At 34.2% G+C, this 25,375-nt stretch overlaps 1 long non-coding RNA gene and 1 pseudogene across 1 annotated transcript; one reads left to right on the top strand and one right to left on the bottom strand.

Moving 5' to 3' along the window:
* Window positions 1–3,434: 3,434 nt before the first annotated feature.
* LOC121268306 lies at window positions 3,435–5,216 on the top strand. Its single transcript, XR_005941142.1, has 2 exons — window positions 3,435–3,669; window positions 4,983–5,216. It is a non-coding gene; the product is annotated as an uncharacterized LOC121268306 (long non-coding RNA).
* A 678-nt stretch (window positions 5,217–5,894) lies between these two features.
* Window positions 5,895–21,569, bottom strand: LOC121264534 (annotated as a pseudogene).
* Between the last annotated feature and the right edge of the window lie 3,806 nt (window positions 21,570–25,375).

Here is a 25,375-nt window from a genome sequence, read left to right as displayed (position 1 = left end):
CTTGACCACTGTCTAAGATGGACCTAGAGGGTTCACGGGCTCCCTAACCTCTTAGAGCAGGTTACCACCAACAAACATCAATAACGAAATGGGAACACCAACTGCGATTCACATCAAGGGGCAAAAACCTGCCAACGACACCTGAAAAAAAAAAAAAAAAGGAAAAAAAAAAAGCTCATGTAACTTACCAGGCAAACGTCTATAAAAATGAACTAAAGGGCGGGAAAGGTCAAGGATCACCTGACCCTACCCGTTCCTCACCGAGAGTCAACAGACAGGTCAGGTTGCTCAACTGCCCGATATCCCTCACGAAGAACTCATAGTAGGGAAAGGTTGGGGACCGCCCGACCTCCCAGGAAACCAATAGTGGTGCAGGTCACTTGACTGCCCGATCCTTGCGCTCAAAGTCGAGCTTCACGCCTGCATCTTAAGCAGTCGAGCCCATCTCTCGCCAAAGCCGAGCTCCACGCTTGCATCGTATGCGGTCGAGCCCATCTTTAGCCAAAACCGAGCTCCATGCTCGCACCTTATGCAGTCTAGCTCATCTCCAGCCAAAGGTGAGCTCCGTGCTCACACCTGACAAGGTTGAACCCATCTCCCGCCGAAACTGAACTCCGCACTCACATCTTAGACGGTCGAGTGCACCTGCCAGTATTTATTTCTTTATGAATTTCAACAGACTATCTTTATCGTATATTTTATCTTAGAAATTCTCAAGACCTTCTTTTTAAGCAAATCGACCTTAAGAATAGTGGGCAACTAAAGTGGATAAAATATCCTAGGCCTAGATAAATTAGGTCCAGCCCATCAAAGGGCATTCACTAGATAAGAACAAAATGAGAGAGGAATAAGAGACAATGAGGGAATAAGGGAAAAGAAGATGCCAGAGGGAAAATAAGGAAGGGACGTAAAAGAAGAGAAAAAGGAGAAATGAGAGAAAGCAAGTCAGGCACGCCAATGAGGAGTGGAAGAAAGCTGCCATCCTTCACCACTCCCAAGTTCAGGGATAAAAAAGGATCAGACCGGAAGAGAAAGGGGACATCTTCAGCTTCTTCAACTTAGCGACAAGAGCTCCAAAGCGAATATCTCCTCAAGCAAATAGATCTTTGACTTTTATTATACAATGAGAAATGAGAGATTATGAGAGACTGTAAATTACTCATGTTATAGTGGATTTCCCTTCCCCAAATGCCCGTAGATGTAGGCATTATGCCGAATCATGTAAATCTGTATGTCTCCCTCTCATAAAACGTTGATGTGGGCCGAGAATGATTCTTTATCCTATTCCAGCATGTTGTATGATTTTTTGGCATTAACAATGTTATTACTATTCACAAAATTCTTATCTCATCCCATTCTCCAAGCATCCCCTATGCCTAATTTGGATGGTAAAGTCCTCCCAACTCATCTCATCTCAATATCCAAACACCACAAACACAAACACTTTTAAATTTCAAATCTTTATTTTTTTTTATCTAATCATTAAAATCTTTCTTTTTCCAAACTTCCAAACTAAATAAAAAATAATAATTCAATTTTTTCAAATTTTAAAATAAAAATAATATTAAAAAAATAATTTTATAATAATTTTATTCAACTTTTTCTCTTTTCTTTCCCAAAACTCCATAAAACATATTAACTCAAACAATTTTGCTACTATTTACAAGTTATTTCACTGTTATTCACAGATTATCTCATCTCATCTCACTATCCGAAAGCCTTAACATTATATATATATATATATATATATATATATATATTTGTATGTTTAGAATAGAGGGAGAACTAGTACGGACATGAGCAATTTACAAATATTTAATAAAAATATTTTTTTTAATTTAATTATACCTAAGATAAAGCAATAGTCAACAATTTTTTTTAAAAGATAAAGTTTATTATGAACTTGTGCACGCAGCACTTGTCTTCTAATTGTGTCCCTATACTATTCTTGATAATATATAGTATATATATATATATATATATATATATATATATATATATATATATTATCCATGTACGTGGTATATAATTTTTCAAGGTATGAAATATCGATTATTTGAAATCTTATCATCGACTATTTCATTATAGCTCTATTAAATGAGTTTAAGTAATATATTATTTAATATGCCATTGAATATAAATTATAAAATAATAATTTTAATTTATATTAAATAATGAATTGAATGAGAAGTAAAAGTTAATTAAGTTACTAATTCACGTTTAAAATTAATGGCCCCTTAGATTTCCTAATGGATGTATTTTTCTCACTTGTTCTTTTTTATTTTTGTAATGACTAGACTCATGAATGTTTCTCGATTTTAAAATAAGTTAATTAACCTTTCAGTTGAGATGCTTGATCATGACCATAATTACTTTGATGCACTATTTAAAGACACTACAGGAAAACTACTTATTTACGACCAATTAATTCTAGTAAAATGACTATTTGTAACTAAAATTGATTGTAAATAGTCTTTTAGTTGCAATAAATTAGTCACAAAAACTCGTTTTTCTTGTAGTGAGAGTCATTGATCCTTCTCTTAACTCAAGTGAAGTTAGTGAGGTTTATCATCAATATATAGCATAGAAACAAATGTGAATAAGGAGACTAAAGATGCAATTAGTTTTTAAACTAAAGTTTTGGAGATCAAAGTGTTACGTACATTGGCACTTGTTTAAAAGTTATTGTAACACCTCATATTTTAGTGTATTTTAATGAATGAATTATTTTTATTGATTCAGAATTTATTCTCTTATTTTAAAATTATTGGATTTTTAATTAGGCTATTTTTATGATTTTTAGTTTATGAAAGTTATTTTTTTTAAAGTACTTTCTTTAAATTAATTATTGTTATACGTTTAAATTTCTTCTCAAATTAAATTAACTTATTGTTGGGTTTAATTATTTATTTTCAAATTAATCACTGCGTTTGAATTATTTTATTTCACTTGCAGTTTTAAAATCGTTTCTGTTGGATCATTTTTATGATCCAAAATGTGAAGATTGGACCTCATTTCTTTTCATACATTTTCTCTTTTCTCTTTTCTTCCTTTTTCTTTTCTTCTTTTCTTTTCTTTCTTTTCTACTTCCTCTCCTGGTTCCTTCCCGCGCACGCACGCCAGCCTTCTCTCTCCCTCCGTCCGATTCTTCTTCCCCTCCCAGTGCCGCCGTGAGCCGACGGTGACCGACACCGCCCGGCCCACCGTCTTCCCCAGTCGCCGACGAAGCCACCCCTCCATTTCCAGCCCCAGCCGCGCCGCCGTTAGCCACCACGAGCCCATTGAAGCCGCGACACCTCTTGTGCCGTTGCGCCGCCGTCGCACCACCATTGGCCACCATTTCTTCACTACTTCATCCTCGACCTCCAAGCAACCATTGGACCCAACCCCACCTCCGATCCTCCACCGGTGAAGCACATCCAACTCGATTTCCGTTTCGGATATTTTTGACCTTAAGCCACCCTTTGCGCCGCCACCCACGGCCAACCATTACTACCACTAGCTTTACCGACATCCCTAGGCCCTACCCTATCAATCTCAGGTCTTCGTTTGCACCCGTTGAAAAGTGGGTATCTGTGACCCACGGCCATAGTGTATTTTGCACTGTTCTGCAGTTGTTTTTCCACTTCTTGCGCTTCCGTGATCCTCCAAAAATTATTATATAGCATTGTAAGTATTTTCCAAAGAATTCTCGTGAATTTAATGTATTTTTGCACTAGCACATTACACTGTATTTAATTGCTGATTGGTTTTGCCGGACTGAGTTCGAGGAGTAACGGGGTTGATTGGATTGGGTGATGGAGTTGTTAGTATGATTGGTTTAGACTATGAGATTTGTTGGCTGTTCGGGTTTAAATATTGGTGTTTTGTGTATGACGTGGGTTGTGGTGGATATTGGTGATTTTAGGAAGTAATGATATATTTTGGGATTATGAAGGTTTTAAGTTTTGAGAAATTTAAAATAGGTTATTTAAGAAGCTTAGGCTTAAATATCGAAATATGTGATCTATTGGAAACTTACAGAAATTACGTGATTATTTTTATAGGTGACGATTTATAGTCGACTCGATATTTTTGAGGAAATTTTTGGAAAAGTTAAGTCGTCCAGATAAGCGGGGTTCCTATGTTAGATTTGCATAAAAAGAAATGAACTGAGGTTGGTTTGTAAAAATGTGCATGTTGTTTTAAAAAGAAAAAGTGAAAAACAACTTTAGTATATGTTTTGCATTCCCTCATGAGATACGTATGAAAGAGAAAAGAAATGTTTTCGACATGAAATGTGTAGACATGAGCAATATTTGACATGTTTCTGAAATATGCAAAAGCGCGAATATGATATCATTGAAATTTTTATGCATGTGATATGAAATGATTTGAATCTGTTTTTAATCAAATAGAAATGATATGAATATGTTTCGCACGTGTTTTGATATGATATGGATATGATAAAACTTTGGCATACTTATCTGTTCTGAATATGGTTATGATATGATGATACTGTTCACGTGATATGGTTGGTACCACCATGATATAATATGAGTGCACCCACTTTGGAAACAAAGTGGTCTTTTTACGTGATCTTTCCTGTGTGCACACTCGGGGTTCCGAGATTGAAAAAGAGGAAGTTCACCACATGATACTGTCTGGTTTGGCCATCGGGGATAACACAACCCTACCACGGGGGTTAAACATGGTATATGATATGATATGATAAGATGAAAATGTTCAGTTATGTTATGCCAAAGTGTTTTTGAATATGAAATGGATTCTTAAATATGAATTGTTGATTTTGAGTATGAAAAGATTGAAAAGTCGCTCTGATTTTCTGATAACATGTTTTTATGAGATCTGCATATAAAAATAAAATGTTTTTGTTTCTACATACTGAACTTTCTGAAAAGACTCATGTTTACATACTAGTATATGTTCTCTGCTTACTGAGTTGTTGATAACTCACCCCTTATCTCCACCATCTTTTTCAGATGATTTGAATGTTTCAGTTGAGGATCAAGGATATGGAGCATGGGTGAGAAGAGTTAGAATGATGGTTTAAGCATAGAAGATTTATATGGGTATTGAAAGTTTTCATTCAGTAAGCTTGTTGGGTTCTGATGTTGTGATTTGTTGGGAGATTGATGTTTATATTAAGATTTTGTATTGTCTTAGAATAGTTATTCTGGAGTAAGTGATGTAAATATATGAGTATTTTGTGCGATAGAGAAAAATTAGAGTATGTACTATGTGGAAGAAAAATGATTTTTAAGTGACATGAGTTAACTCTTCGGACTCTCGAGGCGGGACGTTACAGTTATAGTAGTTAATTATTTCATATATAATGGCTTTATGATATGTTGATTTCATTACGTACATACAGTATTTTTATTTTATCACTTTAATTAGTTATGTATGTACGTTATATATAAAGTGATCAGCACTTCCACTCTTCTATCAGACTTAACCCTTAATATAGTTTTATTTTGGGTGCTGTTAGGGTGCCGCACAACAGTGATGGTTGGGCGTGCTCATAGATAAAATTTTATTTTTTAATTTTTTTAATTTGTTTTTCATATTTTTTAATATTTTTTAAAAATATTAAAAAATAACAATACACTAGTAGTCACTTCTTAATTAATAAATAAGTTAAAAAATGTAAAAAAATAAAAATAAATGCATAAACAGTCAAAATAAGTGGGCAAAATGAAACGGCATAATAACATTATTCTTTTATTTTTTATCCTAAGAAATCTATATATATATATTAATATAATATATATATATATATGTATATATATATATATATATAGTGGAAAGCATATATATAAACTGAGCCAGTTCCTTTCAAAAGACAGAATTAAACTTCATTTTCCCGTTACCCAATAGAGAGATACTATTCTTCATCTTAAATTTTGTGGAATCTTCGTAGTTTCATCATGTTGTGCATCTGGGGTTGGCTCCTTAGTGGTTTTCTTTTGATTGGGTTTTTCATCCATAGCAAGCTTGAATTTTGCAAGGCCTGCCAACTGGTCTACTGCATTTGCACTGTTCTGCTGCAATCTCAATCAACAAAGATACTAGAGTTGCCAACGGAAGAAACTCCACGATAAGTGGTATGGTTGTTTTTGTGACGGGTTCCCTATTGGCTTCACTAATGGGAGCTTCCAGTGTGGACAGCACTGTATGTTCAGTGACGGAATTAGGAACAGATTTCAATGCGTCTTCAAGTTCTTGTACAGCAAAGTTCATCTCTCCAACCAAGAAATCTATCTTGGATGATTTGGTGGTATTTTCTATTGCAAGGGCCAATTCTTTTAGGACATCTGAAGAACAGGAGCTCAATGCCATGCATGCATCCCTGAGATGCTTCTTTAGATGCTCTGGTGCCTGTAAAAAAGCTCAAATATTATTGGAATTCATATTCCAAGAATAACTAAGAAAATGTTTATGGTGTTAAAATGTGTAAGCAAAATTACAAATACCATTTAAATCAACAGTTTTCCTAAAAACCTGACGATTCTTATTCTAGCTAAGAGGTGGATAACCTGATTTTTTGAGTTTACGGAACTGTTGAGAGCCTCGACGCAATAGGCACAGTTACGCATTGTGGCCCCAACCTTGAGGTATTGTTTCCATGGATGTCGCAAGTTGAACCGGTCATGCCCAGGTTCCCATATTGCCAACTTGGCCTAGAAAATTGGAAAAAGTAAAACGATTGAGCAGTCAAGTTGTATCACTGCTAGCAAATTGACCCACTAGGCCGAGATTTAGTTAGCAGCCCTACCATGGATTCTTCAGTTCCCTTGGAATTAAGCACACATTTATAGCCTTGCATTCTTTTACTGCCATCTTTCTCACTTTCTGGCACAGTTTTGTCTTCCTCGAAGTATTCGGTTACACATCCTGTTAAATTTCAAGTTGACAAAGAAACTAATGCTCTTGATTTGGAAAATTAAGAAGAAAGATCTGCTCGAGTCCGGAGAGACTCAAGTAGAAGAAAAATATACACGACTACAACATTTATTACTGTTCTTATAAATATTTTGAGGAGCATTAACTCGATTCATATGTCAATTTCTCTCCAATTTGTAACGCTCAATGTTCTAATAAGAATTTAAAAGAGATATTGATCTGAAAATTGGAGTGTATGTTCATGCATTATACCTTCAAGGGAGTCGTCAAGTTTTCCTAGGTTACGAAAGATCAAGAGGTGGAGCTCAGTGCCGGACCAAAAGGGATAGACGAGAATGGTGATAAGGATGCAAAGAGAGGTCCCAATGGCAATAGTTGATAATCTTTGGTGTCCCAACTGAAACACTTCATCCGCACGATACCCAGAAACTGAAACTAAGCTGAAGGTGAGGATGAAGATCATGGTACCATAGTCAAAATGGGTTTTCACAGATGGAATAAATCGAGAGAAAGTTGCTGCCGAAGCTGCATGCAACCAAAACAAAGGAAAGTATTAGCTTCTTTATTTTTTTCCAGGAATTCTCAATTGCCAAAGAAAATTATCCAAGAAAACACATGCACGTACGTATGTACCTAAGAAGAAAACTGAAACTCCAACAACTATGGGCTCAAAAGTTTCTCCTGATTTGCATGCAATCCACTGAACACCTAAAGCAAGAGATCCAGCAAGAAAAGTCCCTATTACTCTATTAACGCACTTGTAGAGTGTCGCACCTGCGCCGTAATAACGTTATTTATGTAATAGATCAGAAGTGATGATGATTACAAAAGACATAAAAGAAAAGCGTATCTAGGAATTTGAATGTATTTTTGGAGTACTAACCCACATTCCATTCAAAAACAACTACAACCGTCATAATTGCCCACATAGCATTCCCTCCAAGACCGTCGTATAAAGGCCTCATATAGTAAAAAAGTGATATGAGGAAAAGGGTCAACCCTACTCACTACAACAGAATGTGTGTTTTTTGACAGAGAAAATTGTCACAAAAAAATGGCAAACCGTCACTAAACATATTTGGTGACGGTTTGAAACCGTCACCATGACCGTCACCTAAAGTGCGTCACAGAAAACATTTGGTGACGGTTTACTGTTCAACCGTGACAAAAAATATTTTTAGTGACGGTTGGAAGTGTTCCGTTCGGTACAACGTTCGAACGTTCCTTTTTTTGTGACGGTTATGAACTGTCACAGAAAAGCACGTTCGGACATAAAATCAAACGTTCCGACGTTATACCCGACCGATTGGCGTTCGAATGAGAGAAGTTGACGTTCGTTGGATATCGTGTTCGAACGTATGAAATTTACGTTCGAATGTTAATGCGTCCGAACGTTAATTACATTAAACGTTCGAATATTTGTTTGAACGTAAACGTAAATGTTCAAACGTAGCGCGTTTAATGTTCAGACGTTATTTCGAATGTAAACGAAGGAGCGTCCGAATGCAAGTTCTTTGTTTGAACGTTAGTCGCTTTACCGTTCGAACGGTTTGTTCGTTTTAGCGTGAGTACATTCGAACGTATAGTTTAACGTTCGAACGATTCAATTGTATTTACGTTCGAACGTTTGTTACAGTGTGAACCAACGTTCGAACGATTTTTATTTACATTTGAACGTACAGATTAGAAATACTAATTTCATAAAATTTAAAAACATAATACCAATTGTATCATATTACATACCCAATTAACAAGTAACAATGTCTTATAAAAGTACAAAATTAGATATTAAAACTAGTCAGAAATATTGATAAAATTTATTTCTTCTTTTTCCCTCGCCCACGGGGATTCTGTTGCAACGACATAACACGTTCCATTTGCACCATCATCTCCCGTTGCACTTGCTCTTGCACTTCATTGCGTATTCTTTCCTCTTAGTCTCTCTGTTGGTCCTGCAAACGCGTCTATAAATGAGACTGTCATTCTAAGAGAGACTCTAACTCTTGTTGTCTCGACCTCATATACTCATTCTCATGCCGTGCAGCTTCTAAATCTGCCGTAAGATTATTAATTTGTGAAGCCGATGAGGTTGAGGAGGATGAACATTTATGCTTGATAGATCGTCCCAAACCTCTTGCAATACTAGACTGCGGCCCGAGCACTTGCGTGAATATGTCTATGCCACTAGGAGAGGATTCCTCAGAAGCCGACTGCCCTCAGAAGCCGACTGCATCTCCAACATTTTGCTCTGCAATTTAAAAGGTAATGATCGTAAATAATTAGTAACGTATTAAAAGAAATAGAAATAAGAAATAAACTATTAAAATATTATATAAATAATTTATTTAACAAAATTAACACTGCTTACATAATTATCTGCAGCGACAGGATCCATCCACTCACTATGCTCATTAGTGTGAGCAGCAGCATAGACATGAATGAGGGAAAAGTTTTTAGGATCATCACGTTTCTAACAAAGCGAGAATATTAGCAATTTTAAAAAGATAATATTAGTACTTATCAGAAATAATATCAGGAAAATAAATGAATTTTATAATTTTTTAATTACCATTTTTTCAGCAAGACGGTGGAATGACCTTGAACCGGCACGATGGTGGACAGTCAGAACGGATCTATTCTGTGCATTTGTAGAACTCAAGTGCTACAAAATATATTAAAAATGTTAATTGTAATATGTATACATATAATATATAAAACGAATATGAATGAAAATAATTAAAAGATATAAATGTAAAATATCTGATAATCTGGAGATGCGAAAAGATCACAACACTTTCTCCAATCATCTAACTTCATCTGCTGAAAAGGAGACTGCTCAGCCTCTTCCAACGTCTCAAACTTCTTGAAGTGGTCATGACATCGTCCTTTGTGACGTCGGAATAGTGTAGCCATCAACTCATTCACGGTTCTCAAATCCTCGCTACGGCCAAAGTCGAGGTCGAATTCATCCTAATAAGGGAATCAGGTAAAAAATATAATATATTAATCTAGGTGAAAAAAATGTACTGAAAAGTAAACTCACCAGCACACAACTTCGAATGTGCTCCTTAATCTCATTCGGAACATCTCGCCATGAGCGCACATAAAATGGAGCATAAGCTCGAACTACTGTGCCAATATAGGAGGAAAGCGCTGCTGCACTATCATCCACTCCTCCAGTGGAATTATCAGGAATTGTGATTTTCAGTTTACCATGCCTTCTATTTTTTTCAAGAGAGATTCCACGTGTATAGCCACGACCGCCACGTGCAGATGCATCAACTACATGATAATAGATATACTATAATTATAATTATATAGTTATTGAGAAAAAAGTATTAACTATATATATAATTATCAACGACAATATTTCCTTACTGGTAGGTGTCGACTGGCTATTGTTCTCTTCTGTGTTAGCTTGATCTTCAGGAACGGATTCCTCGAGTGGGAAGTCCTCAATGGGTTCAGGACTTGGACTTGGCGGAGGCACATTTCTTCGTTGTCGTTTTGGCAGCATTCTTGAAAATAATTAATTATATCAAAGAAAATTAATTAGAAGAAATTATGAAAATTCAAGATATTTTATAGTCACCTATATGAATAAAATATTTAGTACTTTTATTTTTCAGATGAATTTTTCATGCTTGTTTCAGAATCTCCATCAATAACATCTTCATCATCATCATGCACCTCTTCTTCATTATCTTTATCCACCTCCTGCCCGGATTCTGATTCGTCTTCATCTTCTGACTCGTCTTCTTCTTCTTCCTCCTCACTGACTTGAATTGAATGATCATTTAATACAGACGGGTCGAGATGTACGGGTGGGACATCATCTCTACACAAGGGGAGCAACTCGAGTGCACCGAGGTCAACAAACAAGTTAATACCCTCTCCATCTTCCTGGTATGCCTCAACAATCGGAGTGTCATCTTCATATCCACTATTCTCATAATCTGCACCCGTTCCTGCTTCATATATATTTCGAGGAACAAATTTTTGTACGACTTGCCAAATTATCTCCCCACTATCTTCATCAGCACTTTTCATTGGATCAATCAAGTAATAGACTTGGGTAGCTTGACAAGCCAATACGAATGGATCATCTTCGTACCATTTAGATGCAGTATTGACACTCGTAAAGTGATTATCCCTATGTATCGAAACCCGACCACCGCCTAGATCCCACCAATCACATTTAAAGACATATGTTACAGACCCACCCAGATATTTCAATCCGATAATATCACGTATGACACCATAATAGTCAATATCATCTGTTCCATGACTCCCCTCGACCAACACACCACAATTTTGAGTCTTTCTATTACGTTCACGGTCCAAAGTATGGAATCTATAACCTCGAACCGTGCATGCAGTATATCGAAGTGCTCTATTTGAGGGACCACGGGCCAATGCATACAATTAAGAAGAAATTGATCCGGGATCACGAGCACGTTGTTCCAAAATCTATAAATTGAAATAGTATATATTTATTATTTCATTATCCAGAGTTAAAAATTTCACAATATAACATATATATAATTTTAGTTCATACATGTTCTTCAAACCATCCGGAAAATTCTTCCTCGTGTCTTGCCTCTATATTTTCTACGCCTTCCGTCCTAAGTTTGTCCATGTGGTCACCGTTATAACATGTTGAAAAAGAAGTATATTTTGAGCACAACAATTCTAATTAATTTAAAGAAAACTATAATTATTCAAAGAAATGAAATGACATACCTAAGATAATCATCAATCTCTCGGCAGTTATTTAGCACATACTACCGAACTTTACCCAACTCTCCATCAATTAAATCGTAACCTGTTTGTGCACCCAAGGGTCGTACATTCTGGAAAAACACTGATAGCTCACGAGGAGGTGGAGTAGCAAGATCAGCATTTCGCTCTTGACGATTAAATCGTGTCTCAACACCACGAAGATATAGAGAGCAAAATGTTAACCATTCATCATGTATATAGGCCTCTGCTATTGAACCCTCAGCTTTGGCTTTATTCCCAACAGTGCGCTTCAATCGACCAAAATATCTTTCAACTGGATACATCCAACGGAACTGCACCGGTCCACCCAGAAGTACCTCTCGTGGTAAATGTATTGCTAAATGGACCATGACATCAAAAAATGATAGTGGAAAGATCTGCATGAATTTACATAGTATAGTAGCAATGTCTTCTTCCAATTTCGACAACACATATCGATTTACTACCCGAGCGCACAAATCCTTGAAAAACATACATAGTTCAGATATGACCACACGTACATTAGATGTAAGCTTCCCACGAATTCCCACAGGTAATAACTTCTGCAAAAATACGTGACAATCATGACTTTTCAATCCATTGATTTTCTAATCATCAGGACTCACGCATCTACCAATATTTGAAGCATAACCATCTGGCAACTTCACACCTTGCAACCATTTGCAGAAATCCATCCTCTCCCCCCTCGTCATCGTAAAACATGTATGCGGCATGACCACCCTGTTGCCTTCCACCCGCAAATGCAGATTATGTTTAATTCTCATTCTCTCAAGATCTTTCCTCGTTTTGATCGTGTTTTTTGTCTTTTTGTTAATACTCATCAATGTACCCAGTATATTATCACAAATATTCATCTCTATGTGCATTACATCCAAACTATGTCGCAACTTGCATGACGACCAATACGGCAAGTCAAAAAAAATACTACGCTTTGTCCAATTCAATTCTGGTACGGCTCGTTTTCTCTTGTTCTTTCCCCGACCTTTGCCAAAATTGTTCGCTCTAACATGTTGCAGTTGTTCCACTATCTCTTCTCCAAACAACTCTTTTGGTGCAATCCTATCCTCTACTCTCCCATCAAACTTGGCACATTCTCTTCTCCATGCATGATTTGCTGGTAAATAACGTCGATGACCCATGAAACACAACTTCTGAGAAAATTTTAGCCACTCACTAGTAGTTTCTTTATTACACGTCGGACACGCTAACTTCCCTTTCGTACTCCAGCCAGAAAGATTCCCATACGCCGGAAAATCATTTATGGTCCACATTACCGCAGCATGCATCTGAAAAGATGTCGACTTAGATGCATCATAAGTTCTAACCCCTGTTTCCCATAACTCTTTCAGCTCTTCAATCAACGGCTGCATGAATACGTCAATATCATTCCCAGGTGATCTAGGGTCAGGGATGAGTAAAGTTAACAAAAAGTTTGGCGCCTTCATGCACCTTCATGGTGGAAGATTGTACGGAATCAACACCACGGGCCAAGTGCTATAACTTGTACTCATATTCCCAAAAGGGTTGAATCCATCGGTTGTGAGTCCCAGGCGCACGTTCCGAGCTTCTAACCCGAACTCTGGATACTGATTATCGAAAGACTGCCACTTAAGTGAATCAGCTGGATGCCTCATATACCCGTCATTCTTAACTCTTTTCTCCTCGTGCCACCTCATATCATGAGCTGTTTTCTTACACATATATAGTCTTTGCAACCTAGGTTTCAAGGGAAAATACCGCAACACCTTAACCGGGACGTTTTTCTTACCTTTCCACCTCGACTCTCCACATACAGGACATGCTTGTTTCTCCTCGTTCTCATTCCAGAACAATATACAATCATTCTTGCATGCATGTATGGACTTGTACTCAAATCCTAATCCCTTTCTCAACTGCTTCGCTTCATAAAAGTTCTTAGGCAATGCAGACCCTTCGGGAAGCACCTCGTTAAATAAGTCCAATACCATGTTTATTGCTTTCGTCGACATCCCACACAATGATTTAATGTGAAGCAACCGCACAATAAACGACATTTTGGAATGTTTTGTACAACCTGGGTAAAGCTCGCGCTTTGCATCTTCCCACAGTGAAGGGAAATTTTCACAATCAGTCCCTGATCCACCAGTTGAGGCATTGTTGTTAACCTCATCCATAAACATCCCAGCTCCAATGTCACCCAACATCTCCTCCATCTCATCATGCTCATAATCATCATCCATGTGCCGCAAATAATTGTGATGATCGACCAATACATTTGTTGACCCTTCATACGGCTCACCATGCAGTACCCATCGCGTGTACCCCAAATCCATACCGTTCACAAATATATGACGCTCTACTTCATCCAATCCTATCGCACACAAATTTTTACACCCTCGACATGGACACTTAATGTAGCCACGACTATCAGCAGAAGCCCGTGCAAAATCAATGAAAGTTCTTACTCCACATGCATAGGGTACGTAATCCTTTCCAAGTCTATCGTCCAGACGCATCCAATTTTTGTCCATTTCTAAAAACATCTATATAGTAAAAAAAACACGTACATTAAAAATTCACATGCATGTCATGCTCCAATTCTCATTACTTTTTTGATAAGGTAGTTGGTCTTATCCCATTCGAGATTATATTCTCCATATTGCACAAATCTTGTCACTCTACTAATTTCTACGTTAGTAGAAATTTCGGCAGCACCTCCCCATAATTCTCCAAGTATACATGTTCAAATATCGGGATTGTGACCCTACGAACAATATACCCGAAGAACAGTAGAAGAAGACACCGAAACTTCATATTAAACGTGGAAAGTAGCGAGTAACAAAAATGTGCAATACAGATAATATAATCTCAAACTGTCCACACTAGACAATTCAGGAATCAGTGGACACATAAATGTACACTGATTCCCAAACGGGTCTAAGGGTATTTATACAATGTCACACGCATCTAGCAAAAAATCATATAACAATATCTCCATATTGTTAAACTAAAGAGGGATGGAAGATTATGTGACCCTACGTTTCGTGTCTTGTACACAACGATGGAGAATGATCTTGAAGAAATGTTTAAATTTTGGTCTAATTACTTAACCGTCACAAACTGTCCGACCTCGACTCTCCTCTCAAGGCCGAAGAGACTATGACAGTCAAGCAATTAGACCAAAATTTAGAGATTATAATTGTTATATGTAATTTTAAAGGTTATTATATAATTTTAATTATTATCATTCCACAATTATAATCTTAATTGTTATACTTAATTGAGTGAGTTATTTACTTATATAGACAATAAGTATATAATTTTTATATAAGAATCTATTTGATCCTTATTTCCTTTCTCTTTAGTTTATAATAAATAAGTATATTTACATATTCAAACTCTACTTATTTAGTAGTTTCAAGACTTTTTTATTGAAGAGTATTTTAAAGGTTATACTATAATTTTAATTATTATCATTCTTAAAATATAATTTTAATTGTTATACTTAAATTGTAAAAGAAGTATAATATAATTTTAAATATTATAATTCTTAAAGATTTAGTTTTATTTGTTATTACTTAATTTCAAATATTATTATAAATATTTAATTATCATTCTTAAATTTCAATGGTTATACAATAATTTTAATTATTATAATTCTTAAAGAGTTACTTTTATTTGTTATTACTTAATTTGAAATATTATTATCACAATTTTTGAAATCCATATCACAAAAACACATTGTATAAATATCATAAAATTCAAATAAAGACAAGAAATAAAAATTTTTTCTTACCAAACTCAACTCTCTCTAACTCTCTAACTCAACTCTCTCTCTCTCTCTCTCTCTCTGTGTTGCGCGCACGGGAGAAGAAAAAATGATCCGCTTCCTCCCGTGCGCGTACTGATTAAGTTCTAAAATTATTAGTTTAAATGTTCGAACGTTTAAGTTGTACGTCCGAACGTTATATGCTAAAATTATTAGTTTAAACGTTCGAAAGTTTAAGTTGTACGTCCGAACGTTATATGCTAAAATTTTCCCCGCTCATAACGTTCAGACGTTTACAGTACATGTTCGAACGTACCCTTTTTATTTATAACATAAAATCTAGCGGGAAAGTTCCCACACTTTCCTCATATATGTTCGAATGTATCACAATTTTTCGTTTGAACGTTTGTAAATTTACAGATAAACGTTCGAACATTTAACTTAAACGTCCGAACGTACATTTCATCAAAGTGTTACCATATTTGAGCGGGAAATTTCCCGCACTAATTTAACTAACGTTCGAACGTTAACATATTTGGTGTTCGGATGTACATAATTTTCTGGTGATTTTCATCAAATAACGTTCGAACGTATAGTCTAAACGTCTGAACGTCTGAATAATCACACAGATACCTTAATCTCCCGCTCTTATTTTAACGTTCGAACGTTAACTTGAAACGTTCGAATGTACGATTCCTACTATACTAACTTATAATATATTTGTAATAATGTAAACATATTCAAACGTCATTCACAAATAATAATTTAAATATTTCAAGTCCATATCACAACATATTCATAATAACTCACAATATATTCACAAAATAACATGCCACATGTATTAACATATTTTTAAAGTTGAGTAAGCAATAAACATGTATTAACAAAGCCTAATGAAAATATATTTCTAATAAGAAACACAATATTTCAAATTCATATCACAACATATTTACAAAAGCTCACAAACTATTTACAAACTATACAAATAATAATCACAATATTTCAAGAATAAGCATAAAATCACAACAATATATTGATAAAGTTTAGAAATATACCTAGCACTCACAATATCCTCTTACAAATCAAAATCTTCCAACTTCCCAAAACAAGCAATCCTTCAAAAAAATACAATACTAACTTATTAGAAATATTCTATAACAAAAACACATTGTATAAATATCATAAAATTCAAATAAAGACAAGAAATAAAAATTTTTTCTTACCAAAACTCAACTCTCTCTAACTCTCTAACTCAACTCTCTCTCACTCTAACACCCTCTCTCTCTCTCTCTCTCTCTCTCTCTCTGTTGCGCTCACGGGAGAAGAAGAAATGATCCGCTTCCTCCCGTGCGCGTACTGATTAATACCGCAAATTATTAGTTTAAACGTTCGAACGTTTAAGTTGTACGTCCGAACATAATATGCTAAAATTTCCCCCGCTCATAACGTTCGGACGTTTACAGTACACGTTCGAACGTACCCTTCTTATTTATAACATAAAATCTAGCGGGAAAGTTCCCGCACTTTCCTCATATATGTTCGAATGTATCACAATTTTTCGTTCGAACGTTCATAAATTTACAGATAAACGTTCGAACATTTAACTTAAACGTCCGAACGTACATTTCATCAAAGTGTTACCATATTTGAGTGCGAAATTTTCCGCACTAATTTAACTAACGTTCGAACGTTAACATATTTGGTGTTCGGATGTACATAATTTTCTGGTGATTTTCATCAAATAACGTTCGAACGTATAGTCTAAACGTCCGAACGTCTGAATAATCACACAGATACCTTATAAGAGCGGGAAATTTCCCGCTCTTATTTTAACGTTCGAACGTTAACTTGAAACGTTCGAACGTACGATTCCTACTATACTAACTTATAATATAATATATATACTACATTATATATATATATTTATAACTATATACTACAATGTATAGTATGATAGCATAATATTTTCAATGAGAACATAAATGTATATAATATATAAATTATACCATATATATAAATCAATAATATATATTAAATTGTTACTTATTAAATTCTTTATTATATACTAACTTATACTATAATATGTATACTATATTTTATATATCTATAACTATATACTACATTGTATAGTATGATAGCATAATACTTTAAATGAGAACATAAATGTATATAATATATAAATTATATCATATATATAAATCAATAATATATATTAAATTGTTACTTATTAAATTCTTTATTATATACTAACTTATACTATAATATGTATAGTATATTTTATATATCTATAACTATATACTACATTGTATAGTATGATAGCATAATACTTTAAATGAGAACATAAATGTATATAATATATAAATTATACCATATATATAAATCAATAATATATATTAAATTGTTACTTATTAGATTCTTTATTATATACTAACTTATAATATAATATATATACTACATTTTATATATATATTTATAACTATATACTACATTGTATAGTATGATAGCATAATATTTTAAATGAGAACATAAATGTATATAATATATAAATTATACCATATATATAAATCAATAATATATATTAAATTGTTACTTATTAAATTCTTTATTATATACTAACTTATATTATAATATGTATACTATATTTTATATATCTATAATTATATACTACATTGTATAGTATGATAGCATAATATTTTAAATGAGAACATAAATGTATATAATATATAAATTATACCATATATATAAATCAATAATATATATTAAATTGTTACTTATTAAATTCTTTATTATATACTAACTTATAATATAATATATATACTACATTTTATGTATATATTTATAACTATATACTACATTGTATAGTATGATAGCATAATACTTTAAATGAGAACATAAATGTATATAATATATAAATTATACCATATATATAAATCAATAATATATATTAAATTGTTACTTATTAAATTCTTTATTATATACTAACTTATACTATAATATATATACTACATTTTATATATCTATAACTATATACTACTTATTAAATCATCAATAAACACCATAAGCTGATAAGCTATTCACAAAATTCACAAACAATAATCACAATTATTTCAAGAGTAAGCCTAAAATCACAACAACATGTATAAACATATTGCTAAACTTTAGAAATATAACAAGCACTCACAAAAAAACCAATAATCTAATTGTCAATAATATTATATAACATCCTAATATATAACATAAACATTTATAATATAATATTAAATTGAAAAACGTTCGAACGTAATAATAAGTACGTTCGAACGTTCTGTGTATATAAGGCCAAAACCGAACGTCGAAACGACATTTCCAATACGAATCGTCTACTCCATTGCACGCCGCCACGCCTCCTTCACCACCGCCGTCAACTCCGCCACAACCGCCACTAAAGGTAGGCATTCATCTTTTATTCAAGTAACATGTATTTTGTTGAGATTTGGATTGAGTTTTGTTTAAAACCGGATAAGTGGTTGCCGGATATTCGTTGTCATTTTTCGGCCACCACGGCTAGTCATTGGCCGAATAGTCACCGTAGAATGTTTCTTGAAGTGTATACTTCATTTCCACGGTGACATTTCGGTATTTAGAACCGTATAGAGAAATTTTTGAGATTTCAATAATGGCTGAGTCGACTCAGCCATTCTGCGTTGAAACGTTCGAACGTTTCACCAAGACGTTCGAACGTACGCCGTTTAAATTACAGAGCCGTTACGGCTTCCACGTTCGAACGTTTAATTATAACATTCGAACGTAATGATTTTCTACATTATTCATGCTTCGACGTTCGGACGTTCATATTTATGTTCACACGTAAAACAAATATGTTCGAACGTATTTGGTTTAACGTCTGAACGTACGTCAGCCAATATTTATTTACTGCTTATGTTCAAACGTACATTGTTACTTTCGAACGTATTTGTTTTACGCTCGAATGTAAATATATTGACATTGTTTTACGTGCGAACGTATAAATAAACATCCGAACGTTTTATCTTTAACGTTCGAACGTTAAAGATAAAAGGTTCGAACGTTACGGCAGAGCATCTTAAAATTAATACAAAAAAATGCATTATTGTAAATAATTTTTTTTTCCTTTTCTATTTTCAGGATATGGCTCTTCCACTGCATACTAGGAAACGAGGGAGGGAAGGAGCCACGTCGGACACTGCCCGTATCGGAGCTCGTACTGTTATGGTAGAGTGAGATGTCTTAATTAATAAGTTCGACGAACTCTGTTGGCAGCAGACGAACCTGAGAGATGTTTTCCTCAGTAGAGGCTGGGAAATATCTGCACATTGAGGGGAATGTATACCCCTCAATGGTTCAAGAATTCTATATGGGGATGCGTGACATGCCTCAGGATGCATCCTCTCACACCGTGACTGTACGCGGTGTTTCCATTGAGGTATCAGCAGATGTCATAGGCGAGCACCTTGGGATTCGTCGAGGAGTGGAGACATTTGCACACTCGACACCCCGTGAGGATGTAGGCACTTCTACATCATCTACTGGTCGGGGATGTGAGCCAGCATCAGCCAGAGATGCAGGCCAGTCAGAGGCTGAGGATACTGGCGTCGAGGCTCGGGATGATGACCGAGACGAGGGATCGCATGCAGATCGAGCGGAAGAACGCCTTCAACCAGAACCATCTGCTGCATTTCTTCCGCATGTTGCACCTTATTGTTGCAACAAATGTCGATCCTGTGGCTCATAAAACCACATTTAGTCGGCTTCGGGCACAATTTTTGATACGAGTGGCACGTGGAGATCCTATAGATTTGCCATTGCACATCTTTCAGAGGATCCGTTACGAGGCGAGCATCGTCTCCACAGATAATCTCCCATATAGTGTCCTCATCAGCCGACTATTACTTGCACGGGGAGTGCTGACCCAGCCAGAGGAGCGGGTCAAAGATCAGATGAGCCCCCTCGACATGACCACGCATCGACGTAGCATTGGACAGGCGAGGGGACGTTAGCCACCCCCTGTAGAGGATCTAGTTCCTCCGATGCAGCCTGAGCCAGGTCATGTCGGGAGTAGTAGTCAGCATACGCCGAGTACATCTGCAGGAGATGTGCGGCCTGCTTGGGTTGATGCGGTCATCTCACAGCTGACTGCGCATATCGATCATAAGATCGATCGATCGCTCGAGGCTATATCGGCGTCTGTTGCCGAACTCACCCATCGTGTAACTATCCTCAACGACAAGGTTGATACCTTGACTGAGGAGGTATGGAGTTCGACTTTTGCGGATAACGTTATCATCTGACTGTTGTTTACTACATTCTATCAAATTTTGTATTTTATTTTTAATATTTGTAACGAAAAATATTATTGAATATTTCTATCGTTTTTTAATTTCAATTTTTAATCTTCTTTGATGTTATATTTTTTAACTTTAACACTAAATCACTGCATTTCAAATATATATAAATCAATAATATATATTTATATATTACAAAGTGTGTATATATAAATATATACAATTCAATTTTTTAGACTTGTTCACAAATTATGCACAATAAAAATCACATAATTTTTAAATTAAAGTCATTTAATTTAAATTTACAATGAACGTTCGAATGTTATTACTTAACGTTCGAACATTGGTGCAAACATTTTACGTTCGAACGTAAAATTAATAACATTGGAACGGTTGCGCCAAAACATTTTACGTTCAAACGTAAACAGACATAATGTTCGAACGTATATGTAACGTTCGAACGCATATTTCCCATACGTTGGAACGTAAAATAATCTCATTCTATCTTTAGTGATGGTTTCCAGAAACTGTCACAGAAAATGCCTTTTAGTGACGGTCTAGGGACTGTCACAATTTCCTAACCGTCACTAAAAAGCAATTGTGTTGTAGTGACTTTGACACCATGGATGACTTTCTTAGATTCTGCAACTCCTAGATTCCAAGCATTTTCTAAGAACCTCAAAACCATCGAGATGAACCTGCCAAAAAGACCCTTTAACCCAACCCAAGTTTTGTCCAGAATCCCAGATTCTGGGACCAACACCTTCGATTTCCCCGTCTGGGAAATTGATCCTCCATTCCAGTTTCTCCGACAGGTCATTTTCCTTCACCATTTTGGACAAGACTAAGAAAAATTATATATGGATCGGAGGTTGCTGCTAGGGAGACTTGATTGCCATTGTGTTGGATGGATTAGGCTTTTATGGCTTCTGTTTCTTACAATATGGCTAGGCTGCTATGTCATACGTTGTTGCCAATCAAGTGTGTGTATTATATATGCAGTCGATAGTGGCGCTTGATTAGTCAAATTGCTTGAAATAAGTACTCCACGAGTGAATCATGAATCTGTGATTATTTTAGCACGAATGCCTTCAATTAGAGGAGGACAGAAAGTGCGAAGATAAATTAAATAAATTGATAGGCGCCTGATCATCTGGTGCTTTCTGTCCTTTTAGGGCAATTAAGTTTGCTTTGGCAAATAATTTATTTGTTTGGATTTAGAGATGAGTGAAATAAATTGAGATAATTTGTGAATAGTAATGAAATGATCTCAACTCACTTCTCAATTCAAGCTCCTTCAACGGGATGTTGTGTAACATGTTGTGTACTACGGTGGCTATCACTTGTAGAGATTTACCCGGTTTGGAATAGAAACTCATTTTAACTCATCTTATTTCATCATTATAAATTTTTTAATTTTTACACAAAATATAATAAATCATTTAACTTTTTCAAATCTCAAAATAATAATAATAATAATATTAAAAAATAATATTTTAACAATATTTTATTCAACTCATCTCAACTCATCTATGAATTCAAATGGGGCCTAGTGATTAAGTATGATATTCCAAGTGCAAAAATAAAATAAAATAATAATAATAAAAAAAACAAAAAAAAAACAAAAAAAAAAAAAAAACAAAAAACATATATAAACGAAGAAACAAAATGGAAATTCACATTATTAGGTGGACATACGTACTGAAAGTTCTGTACACAGATGCGTATTAGATGTTTAATTATAATTACCATATGAAGATGGGTTAATAAATGATTTAATTTCGGGCTTAGCCCTTCAATTCCCAATGATTGGTCACTATTTTAAAGATGTTTTTATAAGTTTTACTTTTTAATTTATTTTATTATAAATGTGTATTTTGATTTTGCGTGGATGAATTTATTTTACTTACCATAAAAATACCGACGTGACCGCTTTTGGTTGAAGAGTGCAATAGTCACTATTTTAAAATTAATTGATCTTCCTAATAAATTATTAAATGGACAAAGAAAAAAAAATTAAATTTTCTTTTATGTGCATGTTATTATTGTTAAATACATGTATTAAATTTTATTTTTCTTTTATGCAAATACATGTATTAAATTTTATTTTTCTTTTATGTGCATGTTATTATTGTTAAATACATGTATGAATTCTTTAATATTTATTTTGGCTCTTATCTAAATTATTATGCGATATATAATTGTTTATCCAGTATGGAGCAAATGATTTACACCCAAATTGAAGAAAAGATTGGTTGCCTAAATGTAGAAGATCATTTTCTTAAATTTTGTTAAAAAATCATTAAACTCCATAGTAAGGTGGATATGGATCTTTTTCCAAATAAGAATTTTGATAATATTACTAGTTCATTCATTGAAGAAAAGTTGAAGTGAACAATTTGTGTGTCAAGATCTACTCCCAAATGATGATTTTGATGACTCTATTAGTTTATCCATCAAAAGTTCATCCATTAAAATAAAGTTGGAGTGAATAATTTGTGTGTCAAGATCTACTCCCAAAGGAGGATTTTGATAATACTACTAGTTCATTCATTAAAGTAAAGTTGGAGTGAACAATTTGTGTGTCAAAATCTACTCTTAAAGGAGGATTCTGATGAGACTACTAGTTCATCCATCAAAGTAAAGTTGAGGTGAACAATTTGTATGCCAGAGTTTACTTCCAAAGGACAATTCTAGTGATACAGATAGTTTATCCACATAATTTAAAGTTTGAAGGAATACTTTATATGTTAAGTTTACTCCCAAACGAGAATTTTGATGATACAACTAGTTCATCTATAGAATTTAAAATTGGAGGAAACATTTTGTGTGTTGAGGTTCACTCCCAAAGGAGGGATCTTGACGACAATGTTTCCCGTACAGAATGAACTTTAGTTTAGAGAATAATGAGCATGCCAAATTCACACTAAGAGTTTTAGACCCGGGTTTATCTATTCTAAGTCTAACATAAATTATTATTGAGAATAACGATAAAGTTCATAAAATTACAATGTTTAAGAAGATTTAATTAATTACTACATATCAAATTATAGGAGTTTTTAAGTTTTGTATATAATAGTTTACTTCAAAGGCATTATTATTTCTTTAAAGTAATGAGATATGAATAAATTGATAGCATGATTGTTAGCTAAGACACAAACTTATTTTGCTAATTTGTATGAAAAATCATTTCTATCTTTTGGCAAAGAAAGAAAATAATGGTGATAAAAATATAAGAATTGTGTCAACTGAACTTTGAAAAAAACAAAGACACATAAAGATTTAAGTGCCCTAAGCATAAGATATGACTCAAAGGGAAGGGTAAACCTTTTTCTTATATAAGGTTCGAAGAAGATCTTATACATGTTTATACATTCTTATTAGATTAAACTAGAGTGCAATTGTTCATATTTATTTTGTTTGTATAAGTTTCAAATCAAACTATATAAATGTTGATATTTATTTTAGTGGCTGAATTCAAGCACAAATATTCAAATTTTTAAATTGTTTCAAAATGTCATTTATGTTTGTTCCATTTTTCTTTCCAATAAAATTTTTATTTTTCATGCCTTCTTAATAGTGCTTTTGTTAAAGGTTTTTCCTTGTCACTCATGAGGCATGTATTGGAACCAAATGAAAAATGATTTATGAAATTTTTTTACAATTTGTGGAATAGAATTTGAAACATAATTTGTGACATAAAAGTTTGGAGAATATCTCCAAGAAAAGTTATAAAGATTAGTAAATAAAATATTTTCCGCATTTAGATTTTCTAATCTCAGGATGTGTGTTGATTTATATTAAATGAAAGCAAATCAAATCTATCATGAAAAGATGATACAAGGAATAGAGAGTTTCTTGAGATAATACATATAGATGCACGTAAATTTTTTCCTCTATAATATTTGATAGATATAAGTATTTCATTACTTTTATAGATGATTTTCATGATATGAATGTATCTATTTACTACATGAGAAGCCTTAAGCTATTAGTAATTCTTTAGGTACTTCTCATAGGGAGGAATTGTAGTTAGATAGAAATGTAAAAAGTATTGAATTAGATTGAAGTAGTGAGTGCCAAGAAAAGTATTATGAGTCAAGCCATAATGATGACCTATTTTGTTAACTTCTTGAAAAGATGTGCAGTAAAATTATTAAATACAATGACATATATCTTAAATTGTGTTGCTAGTAAGTAGTTTCAAAGACTTAGTTTGAGTTGTGGAATGATAGGATACATGATTTAAGGCATATACATGTATGAATAGTCAATCTAAAGTAAGATTTTACAATCCAAATGAAAGAAAATTGGTGTGAAGCCCAAGATTAAATGTGTTTTCTTTAGTAAGATGAAGTACAACATATTGTTTAATTGGATTTTTTTATTTTCTGTATGGGTGTGAGAGACGTGCCCAACACGTGGGTGTGTGTGTGTGTGAGCCAGCCTAGAGTATGCAAGTGAACCCAGGCTCATCCCTGTAAACTATGTTGTTTTAGCCTAAAGAAAGAGAACCCTAAAACATTTTCTCTTCCCCCTTCTTCTCCCTCTAGGGTCGCACACCCCAACCCCCTCTCTCTCTCTCTCTCTCTCTCTCTCTCTCTCTCACACACACACACACACACACACACACACACAA

Source organism: Juglans microcarpa x Juglans regia, chromosome 1D (genome assembly GCF_004785595.1).
Source record: "Juglans microcarpa x Juglans regia isolate MS1-56 chromosome 1D, Jm3101_v1.0, whole genome shotgun sequence".
NCBI classification, from domain to species: Eukaryota; Viridiplantae; Streptophyta; class Magnoliopsida; order Fagales; family Juglandaceae; genus Juglans; species Juglans microcarpa x Juglans regia.
This window is presented reverse-complemented; position numbering and strand designations above follow the sequence as displayed.